At 34.7% G+C, this 7,512-nt stretch overlaps 1 long non-coding RNA gene across 1 annotated transcript in view; it reads right to left on the minus strand.

The window, feature by feature from the left end:
* LOC107667602 (uncharacterized) overlaps window positions 1–4,154 on the minus strand; it is a 10,556-nt gene extending 6,402 nt beyond the window's left edge. Inside the window, exon 1 of the long non-coding RNA XR_001631799.1 lies at window positions 4,142–4,154. This is a non-coding gene — a long non-coding RNA (uncharacterized LOC107667602). The remainder of the gene's footprint in view (window positions 1–4,141) is intronic.
* Window positions 4,155–7,512: the final 3,358 nt, after the last annotated feature.

A 7,512-nucleotide genomic window follows, 5' to 3' on the forward strand; every position in this document is an offset into this window, starting at 1 on the left:
TATGTGGAAAATAATGTGTTTTTTGAACCTTAAACCACATAAACACATTTCATTACACCAAATACACAAAATAATTTTCTTTTTAGCAGCATCATATGACCCCTTTAAATGGCTCCAATCTTTTATCAAAAATGAGCATTTATTTTGGTTTGCAATTCCACCCAGTCTCTTTAAAAAATGTGGAGGTATAAAGTTTTTCATAAACAAGTCTTCTTGTATTGGAAGATGTTGTTCAAACACAATTTCAGTCCACATAATGTATCCTTATGGAATAACCGTTGTATATTGTTTCAGAGAAAATCTTTGTTTATGGAGGCGTGGTGGCAAAAAGGTATTTGGTCAGTGCTGAACATGATGGATACAAATGGCTGTTTATGGAATTATAATGATTTCTGTACCAAATTCAACTTTAATTGTGAGAAAAAAGATTATATAAAAGTCATCAAAAGTATTCCTTTACAAATGGTTATTATGTTTAAAAGGATTTTTAACATATTCTACGCTTATTCCCAGAATAGTTTCTTAATTTAGACAAAATAAGTTTTGTTGATAAGAAGTGTACAAATAAGATTATAAGAAACTGTCTTTTGCAGGAAAGCTATCCTGGTCGTATACGAAGAGATTACATTTTTCGACATCTCAGTAGGAAATTAGTAAAGGAATTCAGAAGTAAATATCTTGTATTTCCCCTTCCACCCAAAAATAAAGAAATACATTTTAAAATTATGTATGATATTTACCTAGCCAAAGAATTTTTAAGATTTAATGTAAAGTCAAATACTTGTCAGATTTGTAATAATGAAATTAAAACTTAAACATTTGTTTTTTCAATGTAATTTGGTTAATCCATTTTGGAATGAGGTGCTTAATTGGATAAAACATAAAGTACTTTCTTTTCCATCTATCAGTTGGGATATGGTAAATTTTGGTGTACATTTGGAGGACAAAAATGCAGACTTTGTTATAAATCGTCTATTTCTTAGTTAATTTTTTTATTCACAAATGTAAAGTTTTGAAAACTGCACCCTAATTTAATGTATTTACAAAAGAGCTAACCTTATATACTGATGCCTTAAAAATTATGAGAACATATAAAGCCAGGAAATTACTTGTTTTGTTTAATCAATATGAATTTATTTCAAATATTTATTAGCCTATTTGAATTAATCTCCTACAGTGCTTTTGTATTTGAATAATTTATTTTATTTTATTTTACTACTATTATTATTTTTTTTTTGTGACTATGTATTACAATTTGTTATATCTAAGTCTGTGAAGTTGTACAATTTAAATGATGCTGGCTTATGTTATTGTTCATATGCAGAATAAAAAAAAAAAAAAGGTTGGCAGCGCGAAAAAAAAAGTTCGCTGGTATTTAGGCTTCAAAATTAATAAAACATATTATTTTGTGACTATTATCTTGATGGACAAAACATGTAAGTATCATGAACTATGACTGAATACAAAGTTTATTTTTATGATAATCCAAAAGCCTATGGAAAAATCCTATAGACCAATTTGGAGTAGACGTCACAGTTACGTCACTTGCAAATATATATTTTTTAAGCATTTATAACAGCCCAAACATACCTATATACATATAGAATACTGCACCAAACAAATTCATAAGGGAAAAAATGTAAAAAATAAACCAACTCCATAGCTGATTCTAAGTGATCAAGGGCTTAGAACGTTCCAATTCAGCCCATTCCAAGGGTTCCGCCAGAAGGAGAAGGGTGTTCCTGCACAACCGGAGGCTGCAGTTCTAGGACCGCAGTTCTAGGACCCTATGCTTTTGTAACAGCGCCACCTACCGAATTGGATCACTAAAGATGGAATCACCAGATTCATCTAAAGTACTGCCAAAAGGACAGGCTAATAACACATATTGTGGTGCAACCAAGCAATGTGCCCAGTTTAATTATGAAAGATGATTTATACTTAACTAATATGCTAAAACAATGAGTATCAAACAAGTTTTCACACTAATACAGTAAGCTACAGGTAAATCTGACACATGTCACATCAACATGCTTTTATCATCTTTTTAAGTTGAATGAATGTGCTGGCTAGATTTACTTATTGTAGTCATTATGTCAAAAAGGTTTAGCTTAATTAAATCATGGCCACGAATTAAGAACATCGTAATAATCAATAAAACTAGCAATCGGGAATTCATTATTATTTCTTAGCAGTTCTCACGTTGGCTACGTAAACTTTGCATCGTTTTAAGGTTATAAAATAAAACTTAATTGAAAATCGGTAAAGTTACTCACTCTATTTGCTGTCCATGTCGTCCATCTTTAGTGATCCAATTCGGTAGGTGGCGCTGTTACAAAAGAATAGGGTCCTAGAACTGCGGCCCTGAAACTGCAGCCTCCGGTTGTGCAGGAACATACTATTGGGCCAGAAGTGGGCATTCATGCAACGTAATCAATGACGTACATCCGAGTAAACGAGACGGAGGGAAGTTTGCTAGTGAAGGGCATAAAAAAACGGACTGGAACGCAGCCTAGGAATTAAGTGGAGGGAAACTGGTAAAATCCATGGAATACGAGAACAAATGTATTGTTGTGCTTTTGGATGTCAGAATCAGAATGCAAATCATTTTTATAGAATAATGTCATCAAAGGCCATTTGAAGCTAAACGCAGACGTTTAAACGGACAAACTATGGATGAAACCTGCTACGATTACCCCACTTTTAAAGCATAAATTTGAGTTAAACAATAGGTCTATATAATATTCACATAGGGGACATATTGTATTAGCCCTACAGTTAAAGCATGAAATACTATTTAAACCTATAACATTTTACATTACATTTAGCCTACCTATTTTATCTCACAATTCTGACTTTTTTTTTCTCACAAATGCAAGTTTAAATCTCCTAGTTCGGACTTTATAACTTGATTTACCTCAACAATTGCGAGTTTGCCAATTCTGAGGGGAAAAAAGCCGGAAGTGTGGGATATAAACTCATGATTCTGAGCCAAGGGGATAAAGAGAGAATGACGAGCTGGTTTTTTTCTTAACAGAATTGTGAGATATAATCTCGGAATTGCAAGAAAAAAGTCAGAATTTTGAAATAAAAACTCAAAATGTACCTTTTTTATTCTTTTATTCCATGGCTTGCATAGACTGCTACGTTACAACGGGCAGTTTCTGCCACCAGATAGACTCCGCCCACATAAACGTCATCACTGTTTGAGGTGTGATGCTAACAGCCGATTGGCCAACAAAGTGACGTCATAGTTCCACCTCTCTAGGAAGTGTGGAATTTATGCACTTAACAGACGTGCTGGATGGCGGCTCCTGAGGCAGAGTTGGTGTTGAAATGGGAAAGGTTAGAAAATCATGAATAAATATGTTGCCTTGTGTTGCTTGCGTATTTATAACAAAAGTGCCATTTGATTAAGCGATAGCAAATAGCGAGCGATACTCCAACATCATCACTTGAGCTCACCGAACATGGAAAATAGATCGTAATCGTGATTCGTGACACCGTGTGAAGCCATACTAGATTACATATTGGGTGGGTTGCACCAATAAGGATTAAACCTAAATCTAGATGAAATCAAAGTTTATCAAAAAATTTTGTTGCACCAATCTTTAAACCTTGTTTAAAAATAAGTAGGTTTACATTTTATATTAAATCAAGGTTTATCCAAAATTTCTGTTGCACCAATCTTTAAACCTTGTTTAAAAATAAGCAGGTTTACATTTAAACCATCATTTTGATCCTGGATTGAATTTATATTTAAGATTAATTTGAATCCTATTGCTCCATAACTTTAAACTCAAGATTTAAATCTGAATTAGGGAATAACTTTAAATTTACAGGTGAGGTTGATAATTTATGTTCTCCTCCCTTTTTATTCTTACTCTTATGTCCTAGGACATATTGGTTGTTTTTTTGTGCATGTGTTGTAAAAGAAAGCTCTTTTTCTTTCTTCAGTATTCACTTTGTTCTGTTGCTATTTGTCAAATGGACCCTTTTATTAACTAGAGATATACATGGAGGTCATAAGTATGTGTATATGTTTTGCAATTGTATGCTGTATTTTGTTTATATGGAAAAATGTAAATATTTTTCCTTTTTTGCCAACTTATTCAGTTCCCCAGTTAGTTTAACAGTACACTGAACAGTTCAGACTTGGACCAAAGACTGATGAGCTATTGATATGAGCAGGCCATGCGTGAACGGAGCACATGAATGAAGTGGCGAAATTAAAGTTTTTATGGTTTATGTAAAAAGGTCAGTTGATTGCGACTAGTTTATTTACTTTATATGCTTTAGATATGCAAAACATACACGTTTAAAATTATTGTGTGCTTTAAAGGAGTCCCATTATGCTCTTTTGCACTTTCTACTTCCTTTAGTGTGTAATGTTTCAGTTTGTGCATGTGACCTGCAAAATTACCAAGCACAAAGTCCATTTCAAAGGGAGTTATTCTCTATTAGTAAGCACTGTTTCTAAACTCCCTCAAATTCCTTGATTGCAGATGACAAAAGGCACATAGTATACTTGTACTATTCACTGATCAGCCACAATATTAAAACCACCTGCCTAAATCTTCTATTGCTCCATGATCAGTTCCGTGGTGGGCAGGGATCATCATGGGCACTCTGACAGGTCTGTCGCTACACAGCCCCATAAGAAGCAAACTGCAATGCACTGTGTGTTCTGACACCTTTCTGTCATGGCCAGCATTATGTTTTCAGCAATCTGAGCTACAGTAGCTCTTCTGTGTGATCGAACCAGACAGGCTAGCCTTTGCTCCCTACGTGCATCAGTGAGCCTTTGAGACTCATTTCATGAGTCAGAACGCTGACACCAATTTACTGGTCGTCCTTCCTTGCACCACTTTTGATAGGTACTAACTAGGGATGTGCGCTACTACTAATTTCATTGACGTTTAAACATAATTTTTTGTAACTGACAAGTCTAAACTTGAATCCCTCAGAAGACCGTCAAAACCATTGTGTGTATATGTGATCCATTTGAAGTACTTAAACTATGAATCAAACAGTCAAATAATTCCAGATACTTTATTATCCAAATTGTTCTTATTTTACATCAAGTGGTTAAAATTTACAACACTGACTGCAAAAAAACAAACACAAAAAAACAGACGGGATGAATGAAAATGCAGATTCACTCTCTGACAGTAGGTGGTGCTTTCAGACAAGCAAAATTACAGTGGTTACTCCTGTAAACAAAGCAGTGCTGTGCCTATAAACAATATTTTATTAGGCATTAAAAATGTCAAGGAAACCTTTCTAAAAGTCAGTTCATTTTCATTCATATTGTTTCTCCCTTTAAACTAGTAAATATGCTCCCACAGCTTGCTCGACTTCCAAGTCGACATTTCTCTGTGCACACAGTGACACATGCATGCAAGGTCTGAGGTGAAATTAAATGTATTTGTTTTCTGCTTCAGATGTAAACTTTCAAAATAATGTATTATTTTTTAAAAACGTATCATTAAAATGCCTGAATATTGACTAGTGGACTAGTATTTCCAAAGTTGACTAGCAGCAGCTGTTCCATTTAATCAAGTAATCTCGCACATAACCATCCTCTGAGGGATTCAAGTTTAGACTTGTCGGTTACAATATTCATTCCTAACCACTTCATTCCGGGAATACCCCACAAGACTTGCTGTTTTGGAGATCCTCTGACCCATTTCTCTACCCATCACTATTTTTCACCTGCTTTCAACACTTGCAATTCAAAAACTGACTGTTCACTTGCTGCCTAATATATCCCACCTCTTGACAGGTGCCATTGTAATAGGGCTGGACGATATGGCCAAAATTTATTTCACGATATATTTCTTAATTTCGGTCGATACGATATAATTCCGATATCGATATGAACAGTATTAAAGCCTCGTAAAAACGGCCAAGAACGCCCACAACAGATGACTGTGCATACAAAGTTATGAAAAATGAATTTGCCAAGTCTATGACACCTCATATAAAACCATATAATATTTTAGAACCAAAACAGCACAAATAAATTAATGTTCACCTTTTATTTGTATTTAGCCTTTATTCAAACAAGAAATGTGAAATCACTGTCAAATAATTGTCTCAGACTCACCTTATTAAAGGGGTCATATGATGTTGCTAAAAATAACATTATTTGGTGTATTTGGTGTAATGAAATGTCTTTATGCGGTTTAAGGTTAAAAAAACACATGATTTTCCACATACTGTACATTATTGTTTTTCCTCTATGCTAGGCCTGTCATGGTAACTTTTTGTTGTGCGATATATTGCCCCAGAAATAATTGCGATAAGCGATATTATTGGCATTTTAAAGACCATTTTATGCCACTGAATATATAATCATAATGTAACAGCATAATAATGCAAGATGCCCTACACACTTCCAAATGACAACAAACTTTTAATTTTTAAGAATATTTAGATCATGGAAATTAAGTATCAAAATATTAGATACCTTAAAAACCTGAATAAATGGTAAATAAACCAAACACCGCAACACACGTTCCAAATCTTGGTTGGCCCTCTCAGTTTGACCATTACTCTGGGGATGGAGCCCAGAAGACTAACAGTCGCCCCTAACAAATGACAAAACTTTCCAAAATTTGGAAACAAACTGAGGCCCCCTGTCAGAGACCACATCCACCGGGAAGCCATGAATACGAAAGACGTGATCAATGACAGCAGCCGCTGTTTCTCTGGCTGAGGGTATTTTGGGCAGAGGAATAAAATGAGTTGCCTTCGAGAACCGGTCCACCACGGTCAAAACTACCGTGTTACCCTGAGACGGCGGGAGTCCCGTAACGAAATCTAGCGAAATGTGGGACCAGGGTCTCGAAGGAACAGCCAGCGGTTGAAGAAGTCCAGCTGGGGGTCGATTGGAAACCTTAGACCACGCAAATAAAACGTGTGATGTTTAAAGCATGCGTGCATAACAGTCCAGCTGTACCGATGGTCTATAAGAATAAAGCGCAGATATGCTGTTCTAAATGGACATCGGGAACGGGATATTGTTAGACCGCCCGCTCCCGTTCAAATTACACCAGAGTTATTATCAATGTTGAAAACAGTTGTGCTGCCCAATATTTTTGTGGAAGCTGATTCATTTTATTTTTCAGGATTCACAGATGAATAGAAAGATCAAAAGAACAGCATTTATTTAAAAATAGAAATCTTCTGTAACATTATAAATGTCTTTATCATGACTTTTGATCAATTTAAAGCATCCTTGCTTAATAAAAGTATTAATTTCTATAATTTCTTTAAAAAAAAGAAAGAAAAAGAAATCATACTGACACACTTTTGAATGGAGTAGTGTATAATGTTACAAAAGCTTTTTTTTTTAAGATAAATGCTGATCTTTGGATCTTTCTATTCATCAAAGAATCCTGAAAAAAAGTACTCAACTGTTTTAAATATTGATTATCAGCAAATCAGCATATTATAATGATTTCTGAAGGATCATGTGACACTGAAGACTGGAGTAACGACACTGAA

The sequence above is a fragment of the Sinocyclocheilus anshuiensis genome, unplaced genomic scaffold (assembly GCF_001515605.1).
Source record: "Sinocyclocheilus anshuiensis isolate Anshui unplaced genomic scaffold, SAMN03320099.WGS_v1.1 scaffold2173, whole genome shotgun sequence".
Taxonomy (NCBI): domain Eukaryota; kingdom Metazoa; phylum Chordata; class Actinopteri; order Cypriniformes; family Cyprinidae; genus Sinocyclocheilus; species Sinocyclocheilus anshuiensis.